Below are 17,526 nucleotides of genomic sequence, written 5' to 3' on the forward strand. Positions count from 1 at the left end.
ACACACACACACACACACACACACACACACACACACGGCGCGCCAGCTACCGCACCCCTCCTCGCCGCCTGCCACGAGGCCAGCCCGGCAGCCTCTCCACTGCCTTTTGCTACGGCTCCTCGTCCCCAACGCCGAGCCGAGGGGCGGGCTGCTGCGACCCCTGAGCCTTGGGCCGCGCCGGGGCCTTCGCCGCCCCCTTCTCCCGCGGCTGCACTCTGATGCCGCCACCCTCACACATGGTCTTCATTTTGCACACTAGCGGCGTGCTTCCTCTCGGCTCCTCTCCTCGGGCCTTTTCGGAGCGTGGAGGGAGATTTAGAGGAAGTTAGAAATCCAGCTAGCCCTGGGGAAAGGGGGAAAACCCTCGCTTGAAGTCTGAGCTTCCGAGAGGGAGAGGAGCGCCCCGTGGGGGACAGAGCACGGGCTAGGTGCCCCTCCCCTTCCTTGGGTGCTGGGAGGCTGTGGTGGGTGGCAGTTGGGGGAAACGATAGAAAATTTGCTTTCGCTGGTCCCCTTGACTGCCAAGGACCACTGATCCCGCACCTTTGGCTCGACTGAGACAGGGTGGGAGACCATGGGACAGGCGGTCATCAAATGAGGCCAAGGACATCTCAGATGGCCCACCCTCCGCGCCGGTGACCTCCCAGAGCCTTTTGCCTCCATACACACACACCAGGATGAAAGCCCACAGCCGACGCCCCACAGACCCCCAAGTCACAGCCCACTGGAGTGGGTGGGGGCGATGTGTGCTGAAAGCTCTAGTTGGGGTTTACTTGCTGCCTCGGTCCCCCCTCCCCCACGCTGTCGTCCTGCGATTCCGGGCCAGCCTGCGGCGGCGTCCCCGACTGCTCCGCGGTCCTGGGCAGGGCAGGAAGCTGGCACGGCCGCCGGCTGGGCAGGCGCCACTTGGCTGGGCCTGCTGCTCGCTGGAACTTGCGCAGCACCTTCGCGCCCAGTCGGGTTCCCGAGTCTTCGCCCGGTCACCCTGAGCGGCTTCCCCCCACTTTGTCCGCCGGCCTCTCTCGGAAGTCTCCCTGTCTCTTCCCGCCCTCTCGGCTTTGCCCTTCCTCTGTGTGTCTCCGGAGCTCCGTAACGCGGTCAGCCGCCCTTCCCGAGATTCAAAAAGAAGTTTTGTGTTTCCCCGGCAGTGGCCGCCTAATGCTCCCCTTGTTTTCCGGAACAAAGCAGACATTCAGTGGGGAGGGGGGCAGGCACCGACTCTCTCCTCTTCCCGAAGCACTCCGCACCCCAGCAGGTTGCGAACACTCGCTTCGGGGCCCAGGTGGACTGGGGTGGGGTGGGGGCTCTTTCCTCTGGCTCGGCCCCAGAACCCTGACCCTGGAGCCCTAGGGGAGACAGGGTGTTTGGGTAAGGTTGCCAACCCTGGCTGGGAGGGCGCGCACGCGGCTGTTTACAAGTGTGCCTGTGCTGCTGGAAGCTCCCCTGCCGCTGCCTGACAGCGTGGGGCCCCCTCAGGCTGCCGGCTCAGAGGAGGTGCGCAGCGGCGAGCCCTCGGCACTGGGCCCGAGGCCTCTGCCGCGGCGCAGGGGCCAGGGCACGCGCGGGGGAAGCTCGGAATCTCTCCTGTGGAGTTACTCTTCCAGCCGCACACTCTGCGCCCCCAACAGTGGGTGGGGTAGCATATCAGAGGGCCCCAGGGAGCTATGCAGAGCTCACTGGGGCAGCTCGCGGCCGTGCTCGCACCCGGGTTCTGAGCGTAGCGCTTGGGCTGTGCCAAGGGCGAGTCCTCCAAGCCCAGTGAGGACAGGACCTTCCTCTTGCGACTCAAGAGGTGCTTCTCCCTCTGGATAGTGCCCCCGCAGCCCCACCAGCTCCTGCCACCCGGGCCGGTGGACATCTCTCCACCCTGCCGCGAGTAGAGCGCTGCGCTAGCTGTGCCCACGCGCGCCAGGCCTTCTCATCGGTGCAGCGCTGCCTTAGATCCTGCTCCAGCTCTTTCCCTCTCCCCGGTCTGTGGCCGGCCCCGGCGCCTCCAGCGCGGCCTGAAACTTGATCCCGTGTCGGAAGGACAGTGTGTAAACACCAGGCGCGCTCCGAGAGCCCGCGGGAGGGGCTGGAGGAGGACTGCTGGGGCAGCTCCGAGGCCCCGCGCCCCCGCCCGCCTGCTTGCCCCGGGCACGATCTGCAGGGCCGCCGCCTCGTTCTCTGCCTTCCCAGTTGGCTCAGCTAATTGGAGCCGCCGCCACCGCGGCGGCCTCTTGTTGAATTTTCTAGATCGCAACCGTTCAGTCGTGGCTGCCTGCGGCTCCCCTCCCCCTCCCCCAGCTGTTATTTCGGCCGGCTACTTGTTGGTGGTGGGGACAGTCCCTCTGCTGTCCAGTCCCTCTGCTGGCCCTGGGCTCAGGCTCCGACTTCATCCCAGCAGTGCTGAGGGGCATTGTTCTGCAGGGTTATGAGTGGGGAGGTAGGTCTTACGGAACTAAGAGGCTTTGAGCCAGGATCCTAGGCTCCAGATTCCATCCAAGGTTCCTCCCAATAGAAAGCCTTGGTCCTCTGTGCCTTACACCAAGAGGTGGTGACAGTGTAGCAGAACGACCCCACTGGCGACTTAAGTCCTTTCCAAGAAGACATCACGAAGGACGGGGTAATGGGAAGCAAGAAGGTATCCTCTCCCTCCTGCGCTGTCCCCCTTTCCTACCTGCTCATGGGAACCTGGGACTTGGTATATGAATCCTACCAGGAGCCAGGCTCTCCTGCTTCTCATGTGTAGCCCATCCAAGCTCTACAAAGGCTGCTTTCCCTCTTGGTTAAAGTACCAGATGGGTCTGGGGAGGCATGCAGCTTCCCCAAGCTGGATGGTGGTGATTCGCCTCCTCCATGCCAGCCATGCTCTACCTGCCTGGTCCTTTGTGCTCCAGGCAAACTGTCCAGGAAAGCTGTCAGGTCTGTGTGGGGCTGCAGGATGCCCAGGGCTTGGCCTGTGGTGGACGCGGGAAGTGACACAGTTTGATAGCCTGAGGACATGTTTTGCTCTGTTTAGAATTCTTGCCACTGGGTTTCATAAGCCCAGGGCCCAATGTTGTAAAAGTAGCTGCACCCCCCAATCCGGAAGCTAGTAAACATAAACATAAGCAGGCAAACTTCCAGGAGGCTAAGTGTAGGAACCACCACCAGGGCATCTGCAGCAGCCAGAGTGGCTGCTTTCCATGTGTCAGTTCTGAAAAGGGTGCCTATTTCCTTGCTCCTGTTGATGGGTTCTCTGAAAACTGTCAGGGAACAGAGTGGAGGCCACAGGCTTCTTGCGTGTCATTTGCAAGCACCTCTCTTCTTTATTTCTAACTTTTACCCAAATGAGCACTCTCAGGTCTTCCAGAGATGCCCTTCCAGTCTTTTGATAAAGCAAGAGTTCCCACTCAACCCATACTACTTTAAGCAATAATACAAAGCAGTTGCATCAAAACAGTATGATTTGGTGTCTGGGATGGCACTTCAGTAGGTCAAGTTCAACTGGTATTTTGACATTTCAGATGCTCTGAGCTCTTTCAATCAGATAACTCCCGGGGTAGCTCCGATTCTGAAAGATGTTCATTTTCCTTCACTCGTACCCCATTAGGCTGCAAGAACCTTATTCTGTTTAGGGCAAACTATACTTTGGTGTTTTTTTTTTTCCGGAACCGGGGATTGAACTCAGGACCTTACACTTGCCAGGCAAACCCTTATTCTACTGAGCTATCTCCCCGGCCCTTATGTTTTGATAAAGAAGAGAATAACTTGTGCTCCTTTTCCCAGGAGCTTGTTCTCCTGGCTGGCTCTCTAGGTTGTTTTGTTTTGTTTTGTTTTTTTAAACCAGGAATTGAACTCAGGTCCTTGCCCTTGCCTATTCTACTGAGTCATTTCCCCAGCCCCCTGGCCAGTTATCTAAATCCTGGTTCTGGAGCAGGATTACTTCCATGTCCCAACCTCCTTGCCCTCCTCAACCATCCCTAGGCCTAGGTTCTTGTCCCTGTCAGGAAGGCTGAGTAGGCTGAGTGTACCTCTGAAGACCTGAAACTCGGGTATGCACATTTCTTTTATGGAGAAAAAAGTATTCTGAGCCATTGGGATTCCTGCTCCAGCTCCCTGAAATCTTCTGCCAGGAGCACCCCCTGGGGCCCGTGGTGGTGGTGGATGTTGCGAGGCCCAGGGAAGGACTCACAGTGGTAGGAAAAATGGAGTGGAGTGCCTGCCTGCAAGGCTCAAACCTGAACCAAACCAAAGTGCGAGTAACAGCAAAGAAAGTAACTTCATATACCTGGATGGTCGCCTGCCTGGAAATAAGCCCTACTTTCCACCCACCCTCCCAATTTGGGTAACTAACTAGTAAGGCCTAGGGGCATTCCATTCCTTGGCTTCCCTTTAGCTCAACTTCAGAATGGTGCCGTTAAGCATATCAGGAAGCTGAGACATGTCTACTACTCTTCACTTCCCCTGTGCCTGGCTCAGCTTGGCTGAACTTGCTGTTCTTGTCTTTTTAGAGGAGCTGGTTGTATTCCCGAAGCAGGATCGCACTGTGCCTCCTCCCCAGGGGTCCCCAGCTATTGATTTTTAATATCCGTATTCAATATTGTGTATTAAATATTGAATCCATGCAAGAGAGGATGTGATGCAAATCACCAGCCGTGCCTGAGACTTTAATAGTTGTTTTATTGCCCGGAAACCACAGTTGGACGCAAGGCATCCTGCAGCCCAGGCTGGGGGGTGGGGATGACTGGCGGAGACTCCAGGGCTGGGTAGAGCAGGGCCTCCCAAGGAAGACCCAAGGTCTCTGGAGCGGCCACAGCTGAAGGCCCAGGGAGGCACTCACAGCCCCCCAGCCCTGCAGGCAGGTGGGGGCTAGCTCCAGGCTGCCATGGAAAGAATAGGGGGTGCTATGTGAAGCCTGGGCAGAGGAAGAGGTGTGGGGCTGTATCCTTCCTTCCTGAACTTCCTTAACTGGACTGTCCATTCCTGTCTGGCAGTCCCCCTTCCCCTGCACACAGATAGGAACCTAGACATGCACACACACACACACACACACACGCACACACCCCTAACAGGAAAGTGAACTTTGGGCAGGAAACCCCAGGCCTCGAGCAGCCTCCACCAGCTTGGCTGTGTGGCCTTCATTCAGACCTCTCTTAACCTCTCTGGGTCTGCTTCCCTTCTCTGCGATGGGGGTAATGCTATCTGCCCTGCCTCCCCCACAGCTGGCGGAGGCTGGCGCACATGAGATAATATTCAGCGAAAAGGCTTTTGTCAACTGTCGGGCCCCACATAGGCAGGCCAAGGGATTAGTGCTGGCTTTCCCTTTATGCTCCTCCTCTCCTGCAGGCTGGGTCTCCCAGCTGCCTTATCTCTCAGAGAGGAGCCCCTTCCCGTTGAGGGCCATGCCTCTACTCCCTTGGTCACCTCTGCTTGGCCTCCCAGGCGCTCTGCCCTTCCATCAAGCTGCACTGGGGCTAGGCAGGCTGGTTTGGAGGACTCCCAACAGGGAGACAGGAAGGGCAAGAACACGCGCGGGAGAGAGAGAGAGAGAGAGAGAGAGAGAGAGAGAGAGAGAGAGAGAGAAAACGAAAACGCCCCCCCCCCCGCGCGTGCGCGCACCCATGCATGCGCACGTGCACGCCCGCGCAAAGCAAAGAGCAGTGGGGAAGCGCTGTTTAAGGGAGGGAGGGAGGAAAGGTGAGCTCTGCAGCTGCTGGCCTGGGCTGCAGAGCAAGCCGCAGAGGGGAGCTGAGGATGGGTGTGTGTGTGTGTGTGTGTGTGTGTGTGTGTGTGTGTGTGTGTGTAGTCTCAGGGAACCTGAGTCCGGGGAGCTCTGCTGGTCTTTACAGGAAGTCCAGCTTGATTCCTGATTGCTAGAAGGTCAGGCAGAGGCAGCACCCTAAGTACTGCCACTGGGCACCCGAAAAGGAAATTGGGTATGGGGTGACAGCTTCCTAGAGCCACCAAGTCAGATGTACTCTTGCCCGAGACCCCAGGAGTGGAGACACTAGCTTTCTGATAGCCAGGTCATCTCATTGCGTTCCTCCTTGGCTCAGGGAAAGAAGGGGACCAGAGGGGTCAAACCTTTGAACACCACCCTGGGGTCCCAGCTGTACACTTGGGAGGCCCTAGCAGACATGCACGGCCTACACAGGCCTGGCAGAGAACAGCTTTGGCTGCAGGCCCCACGGAGAGCCGGGAGGGAGAGAGAGAGAGAGCGAATTTATGTCCGCGTCCCTAGGTGCGCGAACGGGGTATAGCAGGCAGGGCCTGGTTGCTCACGCCTCCGCGTCGGGGCTTGGGCTTGGGCTGAGGCTGCTGCCAGTGTTTCCCGGTACGCGGCTGAGCCGCCTTGGTTCTCCTCCCGCTCTGTCTCCCTGCCAGCTTCTTCCCTGTCCTTGCTGGTCTCCTGGGTCGGCAGGTCGCACTCTGTCTTCCCGAGGGCGTGCGCCTTTGCACGTGTGACCACCTTCCCCGACCTGGCCTCCTCTTGGCCTCTCCCTGCTGGTTGCTCGGCATTGCCCTCGAGTCGTTGAGAGGATCCAGTTCTCGGGCTCCCCTCCCTCAGCTGACACGGCCGGGCTCGGGAATCCCCGGGACAGAAGCTTCCTGGCGGTTCGAGGTTGCCGGTTTAGGGCAACCGAAGCAAGCCCAAGAGATTGGGAGCCCTAGGCCAAAACAGGAGGGGGCTTCCTGAGCAAAGGAGGCTTCTGCGACTGAGCTCGAGGGCCGTGGCGCTCTCCCAGCTCTAGAGGAGAATTTGGACACACGGTTCTATCGCTGACCTGAAAGTTGGCAGGGCATGTGAGCTGCAGTGGGGGTGCCCAGAGTGAACGTGCATGTGCAAAACGCAAGTTCTGCTGGCTGGATGCACCGTGAGGGAGGCGCTGGGGCTTGAGGGCCAGTGGGGGCCTGCGACCCTCGGCCTCAGGACAGGTGAAGACACCCTTCCGCCTGGGCCCCGCATGCCAGCCGCCTTGGCGGCGGAAACGCAGTCCAACTCCTTGAAAGTAAACTTGCTGCGAGGGGCGCAGGGAACCGGCTGGCGGGGGTGTCTGCGTCGGGGAGGCCAGGAAGGCTAGTGTCAAGTTTCAGCCCCTAATGACACTCGGTGGCGAGGTGCCAAGGCCCTGGGAAGAGCGGCGCGGGCGGGGGGAGGGGTGGCGGGGGCGTGGGTGAGAGGGACTGAGCCGCGGGGCCGAACTTTGGAACCCCGAGGCGCGAGGAGCCTGAGGGGGCCGAGAGTGGCCGCGGGGGCGGGGGCGCGGCGGGCGGGGAGGGGGCGCGCAGAGAGCTGCCGGAGCGGAGCCGAGCGCAGGCATCTTCCGCAATCCATTCATGCACTGAAGCGCGTGCAGAGCTGCTGCTCGCTGCCATTGTTACTCGCGGGCGGTGTGGGAGCCGAGCCTCCACTCTGGCGAGAGATAAATGGCCTCTGACAGCCCCTCCTCGCCAAGAGAGCTCCTCGGATTTCACCGCGCGGCGGCTCTCAGGTCTGTGCCTCGCTCGCTTCCCGGTGAGAACCTTTAAATCAGCCTCCCGGCCCTCCCTCCTCCCGGACGCCGTCCCCCGCCCGCCCAGGCCCTGACAGGGCCCGGGATGCGCGGAGCTCAGACTCAGGTCCCCTCCCCACCCAGGTGGGAGCGAGCGGGGGCTCCGGGAGGACCCCGGGGCCGCGAGGGGAGGCGGCTAGCGCCCCCCACCCGGGTTCCGCGCCTCAGCCTGAGCGGAGCCCCGCGCCCCGCCTCCGCGCCCACAAGATAGATCAGGCTACCGTGCGGAGAGCGGGCTGTAAATATTTAAAAAGTCTCTCGCGCGCCGGCAGTAATGGCTTTTGCAGTTGGAATGTGTGCTAGGGGAAGAGGAAGGGCGACGTGTGTACTGTGTTGCGGGCCGGGAAATTGTTCCTACGCCTCTTCCGAGGTCCGGGGTGGACTGCATGTTCAAGCTGCCCGATTGCCCGCCGGTCGTCTGTCCACCGCCACGTCCCACGTTAGCATGGGGCACACCCGGCCATAGGGAACTTGACCATAGCAGGGCGATAGAGGCCCAGTCGTGATGACCTCACTGCTGACTGCCCCTTCGATGTCTCCCTCAAGCCCTAGGCTGGGACCGACTCGAGATCCCCGGGCCAGGTCCGATTCCCGCTGATGCACAGGAAGGGCGGGAAATGAACAGATTGGAGCCCCCTGAGTTTGGGTGCTCACTAAAGCCTGGGCTGGGATTTCTACATGTGAGGGGCCAGGGCCGTTTGGGCCTTTGCTTCTCTGCCCAAGTCCCTCCTAAGCTTTGATCTGCGTTAAATGTGTCCCCTGCCCCGGGCCTGAATCTGAAAGTAAGCTTGTGGCTGCTGGGACCGAAACCTGGCAGGAGGTAGCGCAAAAATTGGGGCTTGGGGAGTCTAGCACCCGGGATTAGAGGAGGTCACACGTGGATGTGGGGGGGGATCTTTGCTTCTCTGGTGAGTTTGGGCCTGGGATCTTTAAGGATGAGCCCAGCAGGATGGGCGAGGTGGGGGAGGGGATCCAGCCTTCTCAGCTGAGAGAAGCCTACTGGGCCCACGGCAGGGTGTGTGCTGGGTGAGGTTGTCGCCTTTGCCAGCAGCGGTTCCCTGGAGGGGCGGGGGCGCCGAGTTGCCCAGAGCTGGGGCGGGCCGGGTGCCACGGGTTCTAGCCACAGGTTCGAGGGGTGTGGGCCCAGGCTGGGGCTGATCTTCTGCACTCTCCACCCTGCCCGCTCTGGGCCCGGCCAAAGTGTGGGTGTCACTGGCGTGTCGGGGCGCCGCCAAGGTTGCTCTCGGCGTTCCAGCGCCTGGAGCTCCCAGGCCTGGCAGCTCCGTGCACTCGGCTTCCAGGGGCTTGTGTTGCGCCCTTCTCGCTTGTTTGTCTCGTGTGAGCCTCGTAAACCGCCCTGATTTATTACCCAGACTAAATGCTTAATTTGTGAATATGAAACAGATTAAAAGAGGCGGGGGGAGGGGGCTTGAGGTCGGCATATTTTAGCAATCAGACCAAGGCAGCCCGGCAGATGTTTCAAATTTGTCGACATTTTCAGGCTCATGTGGAAAGCTAGCTAGAATGGTCAAGAGGTCCTTTTTCCTTCTTTCAACCTGAGAACTTGGCAATGATCAAAAGGAGGTGATTAGTAGCTACAGAAAAAAGACACCGGCAGGCAAGGAGTTAACAAGCTAAGCTCATCACCTCCAGGATTGGACTAGGGAGGGGTGGCAAAAAAAAAAAAAAAAGCAAACTTACCTCAAAGGCTAAATGGGGACCTGGCTTAAAAGGCCCAAGTCTTCGAAGCCAACTCTGAGGGTCCATTAAAAGTTAATTCAGTAAATAAACTTCCATCCTCGATGAAACCAGTAAGAAGGATAGCAAGTCCAACTTAAAATAGCCAACAGATAATATAAATAGCTTTGATGTGGCCTAAACATGTGCTTTGAGCTTTCTGCAGGTCCCTACTGTGACACACCCCTCTCCCACTGAACAGACCCCATGTGAACAGGCGGTGTCTTTTTGGTGTTTGTCATTTTGGGGCAACTTCACACATCAAAGGCCCCAGCCCCGTGTTCCTTTCAGCTCTGTGGTTCCAGCTGCCCAGTGAAGCAGATACAATTTCTATAAATTGGCCTTCTCCTCTAGGTTTTGATTGATCATCACCATATGAGATTATTGAAAGTCTAATGTCTTATTTCACTTTCTCCAAGGGGTGAGGAGGGGAAGCGGTTTATTGGAAGTCAGGCCACGTGAAGGTGCTTGTGTTGTGCAATAGCAATTTCCATTAGCCTGAATTTATCAGCCTCCTGAAACTCCCACACATCTACTGCGGGCACCTTGCGCCTCCTCCCTGCCCCCTCTGGGTCTCAGCTCCTGTCCACCTTAACAGGTACACTGCCAAGCGTAGGCCTCTGGAGCCTTCCTATTGGACAGGGGAACATGGCTGTTGACTAAACAGAAGGAAACAAAAGATTTATTTTTTCATATGTTTATTACCACTCAGGAATCCTTTCTTTGGCCTTTGTCTCCCACCCCCAAACTTTTTTGTTCCTCTTTTGCCTGGATACAATCTTTCATTTCATTAAAGTTGATTGTGGTTCCTCCATCTCTGCCTGACCAGACAAAGGCTTAGGGAAAGTCAAAGAACGCATTAATTATATGTTTCTTGTAAACAGACTTTTCATTTCCCCCTAACACATTTAGGCTTGGTGTTTAGTTTAACACTCAATTGCTGCAAATATGCTGCTTAAAAATGCTGTCTTTATTAAAACAAATAAATGAATTCAAAGACCTTTCTAATTTCAACTCGCGTGGGCTGCAAACAGAAGAGAAAACCGAAAGCCAGAGCAAGAGCGAGGGAAAGGTGGCTGGGAGGTTTTGGAGAGAAAGGAGACCAGGCAACACACACACACACACACACACACACACACACACACTCATACATACATACATACATACACACACACACACACACCACATGCCACACAGGCAGCATTGCCTTCCTTCTGCCTCTCTCCCCACTGCCCGCTACTGTGTGACACTGGTCCATACAATTGTCCCTGGCTGTTCCCCGCAGCTCACCAGCCCGGCTGGATTTTCCATCACTTGGCGCCTAAGGCGATCATTAGCTGAGAAGGGACAGTCTCCTCTACCTGCTGGCAACCGTTATTTACCAGTGGAGGAAGGCAGGATGCAGGTTCCTGTGTTGGGCCTGGGTCCCATTTGCTCAACCCAAGAGGGGTCCTTGGGTTTTGCCCCTGGGTGCATTGGTGCCTAATTAAACTCTAAGCAAGGCAGCATACAGTAAATAGGAGTTGTGGGCTGAGAGGAAGCCGGGAGGAAAAGGCAACTACTACCCAGGCAAGAAAGTAACTTCTGAGATCTGGGAGAAGGGATCCCTCCCATGGCTCAATTGGGCAGGACCTCGCAGTACACATGAAGGCTGAAACCAAAGAGAAATGGCAATGGATGGGGGACACCCCCCCCCAGGAAGGATCTGTGTCATGCCAGGCAGGACAGAGTGATACTCTAGCTCCAGACAATGCCGGCTGCAGAAAAATGACCGGAGTGCCCTTGTGCTATTGGAGTCATTGCTCATGTGCCACCAATGCATCCCGTACCGGAGCTGGAGCTGGACAAATGGCTATGGGGACCGAAAGGAGCAGGTATGTCAAGAGCCCAAGGACTAGGTGTGTTTTGTGGAGCTTAGACAGACAGCGTAGGAGCACAGGAGAATCGTGGGCTGAAGACTGGGCCCAGGCAGGATCACAAGGACTGGCCTGATGGGGAAGTGACATCCAGCAAGTGAGAGTGCATGCAGGGGAGCCACGGGAGCTTTGACTGAGCCCTCCTTTAACCTAGTGGAAGAAAATGGTTCACACAGTGAGAATGCTCAACTCAGGATGACACGTTAGTGGCACAAGTGAGACCAGAACCACGCGCACTGGTGCCCAGTAATAATTCCAGCTAGCCGGGAGGCTGAGGCAGGAGGATCTTGAGTTCAAGGTAAGCCTAGACAGCTTAATGCAAAAAAAGCAAAAATAAAAAAGGTTTCGGATGTAGCTTAGTGGCAGAGCACTTGTCTAGCAAATAGGAAACTCTGGGTTCCAGCCCCGGGATATACATAAAAAAAAAAAAAAGAAAGAAAAAAAAAACAACCAATGGGCTGAGCTGCCAGGTTCAGCAAGTACGAAGGGGCAGAAAGTGACTTCTGGGTGGAGAAAGTGTTGCTCTTCTTGGTCACTGAAAGTGTGGTATTTTAGTCTTTCAGCATTTATTCAGCACCTGCAGTGTGCAAATCATAATGCTGTGGAGCAGGGGAGCGGTTGGGGAGGGGTGGGTACCCAGTGCTATGAGGCCTTGAAGGACCAAGCAGAGAGTGGTTGGTTCTTTTATGCACCTGATAACAAAGACCATAAAGGAAAGTGGGTAAGGGGCTAGGGGACAGGGAGAAGAAAACCAACCAGTCCCACTTGTTTTTTCGTATTGGATGGACCCTGTCTCTATGAGGATGCCAAGAAAGCTGTACCACTGAGCTGCTGCCCTAGATTTTTTGTTTTTTTGTTTTGCGGTACCGGGGATCGAATTCGGGACCTTGTGCATGCCAAGCAGGTGCTTATGCCACTGAACTGTCTCCCCGACCTCTGCCCTAGACTTTTGTTTTTAGTTTTATGAGACAGGGTCTCACTGTGTAGTCCAGGCTGGCCTGGAACTCACAGCAGTCCTCCTGCCTCAGCCTCTGAGTGCTATGATTACAGATGTGCACCGCCATGCCCAACTTTTAGTTTCTTCTGAGCCAGGGTCTGGCTCAGTTGTTCAGGCTGGCCTAGAACTTTCGTAATCCTCTTGCCTCAGCCTCCCAAGTTGCTTGAATTGCGGGTGTGCATTCTACACTCAGCCAGGGTTCTGCTTGTTCAGGCAGGGTTTACAGGAGACTGAATGATGTGGCCAGTGGACAGCCTGTCACAGTCAACCCCTCTGCTGTTACCCAGCCAAGCCTACAGGCCTGGGCCTTGGGGCTTGCCCTCCCAGGATGAAGGGTCAGGCCATCTGGGCCGAGGTCCTCCACTTCCCCTTCTTTGGAGTGCCTGACTTCCTTTTCTGAGGCAGGTCAGGAAGATCCTTCTGATGCAAATCAAGAAGGCAACTTTTTTGAGCCAGAACTCCACTGCACTTCTCTCTTGTCCTGGACAAACAGAAGAATGTAGCTTATCCCCAAAAGCTCCTGGACAAACGCAGGCTCTCTGGGGAGCCGGTAAGGGAATACTGCCTCCCTGAACAAAACAAACTCGCCAATCTCCTAGGTTTAGCACCTCGAGCCCGTGGCTCTCCCAGCAGAGGAGGCAGGCGGGCTCAAGTGCCCGTGTCCCCGGATTCCACCTGCCCACAAGGCGCTCTCTGCGTGCTCACAGGTGCCCTCCCTCCAGCCATCTGGCCTGGGCCCAGCCTCTGCTCTGGGTTTCTCTGAGCAGAGGCGAAACACGCTGCAGCCTTCAAAGCACATTCCTAAACACTAAGGGAGAGCTGTGGGGAAGCGAAAACAAAGGGCCGAGGAGCCCGGCAGCTCAGCTCACAGAGTCTGTGGGCCAACAGGGTTGGCCCAAGTTCAGTCAGACTTCCTGGCTTGGAGCCAGCTGGAGCTGGCAGTGTGCCCTCTCCAGCCCACTGCTCGGGCCCCATTGCCCCCCAAACCTGGGCACACACCCCAGCTAGCTCAGCCCAGGAAGGCCTGCTGCACTGACCAGCCCTCTCAGGGGGGCCCCTCCTGTGCAAGTTCAGGTGGCAGTTCCCAGAGCCAGCGAGTGCGAGCAGCCTTCAGTCCCTTAGCTCCCAGCTGCCCCAAGGTGAGTGGGCTGCCAGGGAGTCAAGAGGGGGATCCTCTAGGCACTTCCAGAGCCTGGTGCACCTCAGGATGCCCAGTTCACTGTAAACATGGAGTCATTATTCATCCTTTTTTTTTTTTTTTGTGGACACTCCAAATAGTATTTTGCTACATACTTGCTATGTAGTTTAGACTGGCCTTGAAGTCTCGATGTAGCCCAAGCTGGCCTCATACTCAAATTGATCCTCCTCCCTCAGCCTCCTGAGTGCTATCCTCCTGCCTCAGCCTCCTGAGTGCTGGGATCACAGGTGTTCACCACCACGCCCCTCCCACGGTAACAGTTCATCCTAATGCACCATAAACTTGTGATTGCGTTCTGTATGTGTGAAGCCCGGGAAGCTCTGTTCACTGGACCAGGTGGTGGGGGAGGGGAATCAGACCCTGTGGTTCTCCGTGGATGGTGAGCATGGCTCGCTCATTCATTTAAGCTTTCACTGAATTCCCTCTAGTCTGTTGTGTACTACGCTGGCAACTGTTGGGTGGACCTCAGGTTACCAGGGTCCAGGTTTCTCCAAAGGGAGCTTAGGGTTCTGAGAGAGAGAGGCTCAAAGGAGCAGAAACCTCAGCGTGTCACACTAAAGCCAGGAGAAGGCAGAGTCCTTGCTTGGGGGGCGGGGGTGGCGTCTATGTGTAATATGCTTCGAAACAGCCTGTGTTGCCCAGGCTGGCCTTGAGCTTGAACTCTTGGGCTCGAGCAGTACCCCCTCAGCCTCCAGAGTGGCTGATGCCGCAGGGCCACCACACCCAGCTAGAAGTAGTTGGTTTATTTTATTTGATCTTGGACCCTGGGAATGGAGCCTAAGGATGATTTTCTACTAAGCTACCCCCCCCCATCCCTTTTGATGATCTTTTTCTTGTTTTATCTTGCGATAAGTTCTCCCTCCATTGCCCTGCCTGGCCCCAAATGTGTAGGCCTCTTGCCTCAGCCTCCTGAGCGTTGAGATTGCGGGCATGCACTGGCACAGCTGGCCAGGATTGAATGCAGTGTGGAGGCCAGAGGCCAATGGCGTGTTTCTGTGCACCCTCCACGGTCTCACCAGGAACTTCCGCACTCTGAGTGAGTGGCTGCTTGTGTTGCTGAATGGGGACCTGAGGGCTAGCTCTGCCCAGATGACTGTCCTGATCATAGCAGATGTCATGGGTGACACCTGCAGTGACAGAAAGTCTTAAGGATATCACAGGGTGTTGGGGAAGGAAGGAAGTCCCTCCCGTCTCCACTTGTCATTCAGTTTGTCTCTGTCCCTGTGGCAACCACTGCGCTCAGTTCCTCTCTTACCCTTCTCAAGATAGCCTATTAAGACTAGTTCTTTTCTCTTCTTCTTCTTCTTCTTCTTCTTCTTCTTCTTCTTCTTCTTCTTCTTCTTCTTCTTCTGTATTGGAACTCTAACTCGAGACCTTGTGCTTGCTAGGTAGTTGCTATGGCAGTAAGCTAGCTCCCCAGCCAAAGACTGATTTTTTTTTCTTTTTTGGTACTAGGAATTGAACTCTGGACTTTGTGCATGCCAGTCAGGCGTTTATACCACTGAGCTGTCTCCCTGACCCCTGATTCTTTTTTGAAAAAAAAATTTTTTTTTTTTAAATTTTGTCTTTGAGAAGACTGAGGAGGATTGCTGCAAGTTCAAGACCAGCCTGGGCTACAAAGTGAGCTCAAGGCCAGCCTGAACTGCATAGCGAGACCCTGTCTCAAAAAAAGGGGGGGGCACTGGGGAGATAGCTCAGTGGTCTAAGTGCCTGCCTGGTAAGCACAAGGATCTGGCTGGGTTGGGTCCCTGGTACCACACGATATTCCATGTTGGCCTTGAAACCAAGCATGGTGCCACATGCCTGTAATCCCAGCGCTGGGAAGGCTGAGACGAGGTTCACTACAAGTCCAAGCTGCATAGTGAGAACCTGTACCAAATAAAAAAAAATAAACAAATAAATGAAAGATTAAAAAAATGTCTTTAGGGGCCGGGAAGATGGCTCAGTGGAATAACCGCTTCCCTGGCAAGCGAAGGGCTTGAGTTGAATCCCCGGTTCTGCCAAAAAATAAATAAATAAAATAAAATAAAATTAAAAAATTGTCTTTGAAAAGCTCAAACTTTTGAGGTGTGCTGGTGCTTGCCTGTAATCCCAGCACTCAGGAGGCTGAAGCAGGAGGATCACTGTGAGTTCAAGGCCAGCGTGGGCTACATAGTGAGTTCAAGGCCAGCCTGAACTACATAGTGAAAACCTGTCTCAAAACAAGCAAGCTATATTACATATATTTTTCATAGTACAATGTTTTAAAAAGCCTGAACCCACAGAAAAGTTGAAAGAACAGCACAATGAGCAGGCATACTAAAAGGGAAATTCTCAAAAGCACTGTATTTATTCAGCATGCCTATTCTTGAAAGAATTCAGAACTCCTTCAGAGATCTGAATTAGCCTAACTGTATCTTAAAATGCTCCTTAGGGACACTTTGTCCTCATGGTACGCTGCTGGCTTTCTGGTCACGCTTCTGCTCAGCACTACCACCTACCTTATCTGGGCCTCAGGCACGGTTGTGGACGTGGGGGGGGGGGGGACCTGCAGCCCACTTGCCTTCAAAACACTGGAAGGGTTAGACTGGTTAGGAGTCAGAAAGTGCAAACAGTACCTGGTATGCACGAAGTGCTCGGCAGGGCTTGGGAAGACTTGAAGCTCTTTTCTTCTTCTTCTTCTTTTTTTTTTTTTTTTTTTTTTTTTTTTTTTTTGTGGTTCCAGGGATTGAACTCAACCTTGTGTTTGTCAGGCAGGAGATTATGCCACCGAGCTGTCTCCCTAGCCCAAGACTTGAAGCTTAAACACAAACACACCTGGTGCCAACTGTGCTGGAGTAATTGCATGAGCGCCCCCCCTACCCCCAGTGGCCCTGGGGTCATTGGTAACTGGAGGAGACTGGAGGAATCCAGCAGTGTGGCTTCGTCATATACTCACCGTGTCAGTAGCAGGGGATTCTCGATTCCTGGGCACAGTTTTCACACATGTGGAGTTCCAAGTCATGCTGTTTATTTATTTATTAAGTTACTTATTTAGCGACCTAGTTATTTTAGCTGTACTGGGGATTGAACCCAGGACCTTTACACTAAGCTAAATTAGCAGTTCTTTGTATTTTTTCTTTATTTGGAGACAGAGTCTTGCTAAGTTGCCAGGTGGCTCAAACTTGGATCCTCCCGCCTCGTATTACAGGCATGCTCCACCACTCCTGGCCTAGCCATGCTGTCTTTTGGGATTCAACAATGGCTGTTATGTTGCGTATTGTTGTCTTCAAATGCCATGCTGTTGATTTATTTATTTATTTTGTGGCGGAACCAGGCATTGAACTCAGGTCCTTGCGCTTGCCAAGCAAGCACTTATTCTACTGAGCTATCTCCGCGGCCTCCCATGCTGTTTAAAAACTTTTTTTTTGTCTCTGTGTCACTGGGGAGTTGAACCCTGAGTCTTTCTTAGTCAAACACTGTACCGCTAAGCTATAACCCCTGCCTCAGCCTTGCTTAAAACATTTGTAAGGGCTAAAGCCCCACAGTGGAGTCCATGCTTGGTGTAGTGGAAGCTCCATGCCCAGCGGTGTGAACTAAGTAAGCACACACAGATGTACACCAGGGGCATCCACGTTGCGGGGCTTGTTTTTTGAGGCAGGGTTGCGCTGTGTAGTTCAGGCTGGCCTCAAACTCACCAAGATCCTCCTGCCTCAGCCGCCCAAGTGCTGGGATTACAGGCGTGCACTACCATGCCCCACCCCTCTCATGTGTTGGCTTAGGTAGTTACTGCCTGGTACGGAACACTGAACGAGTATCTGCTTTCCACACAGACCCAGGAAGAATGTTCTCCCTCCAAGTGAGCCTAGGCTCAGGAAAGCTCAGGATGTCAAAGTCCAGGGTCAGGGCCTACCTGTTAGCTCAGCAGACTAAAGTGCCTGTTTAGGCAGAGCACAGGGGCCAGGGTTTGATCCCTTGGCCTGCTGTGCTGGCCCCACCCCTGGGGTGCGCTGAAATAGTGATTGAGACTGGGCACGGTAGTACGCACCTGTAATCCCAGTGTTTGGGAGACTGAAAACAGGAGGATCCCTACAAGTCTGATCTACATAGTGAGACCCGCTAGACCTTGTTCAAAATACAGAAAGAAAAAAAAAAAAATCCAGGGTCAAATGCAGCAGAGCAAGCAGGTATGGCCCCAAGAAC

The 17,526-nt window shown here is 55.0% G+C and overlaps 1 protein-coding gene across 4 annotated transcripts in view; it reads left to right on the top strand.

Moving 5' to 3' along the window:
- Positions 1 to 17,526, top strand: part of Bcor (BCL6 corepressor) — a 125,777-nt gene that overhangs the window by 25,094 nt on the left and 83,157 nt on the right. Inside the window, exon 1 of one of the 4 annotated variants that reach the window (XM_023705885.1) lies at positions 7,357 to 7,457. The exons of the other annotated variants lie outside the window; for them this stretch is intronic. The gene's annotated coding sequence lies outside the window, so the exon portion shown is untranslated. Of the gene's footprint in view, positions 1 to 7,356; positions 7,458 to 17,526 lie in introns of those variants that run through there. 4 annotated transcript variants of the gene reach the window in all.

This window comes from Octodon degus, unplaced genomic scaffold, assembly GCF_000260255.1.
Source record: "Octodon degus isolate 3935 unplaced genomic scaffold, OctDeg1.0 scaffold00232, whole genome shotgun sequence".
NCBI lineage: Eukaryota > Metazoa > Chordata > Mammalia > Rodentia > Octodontidae > Octodon > Octodon degus.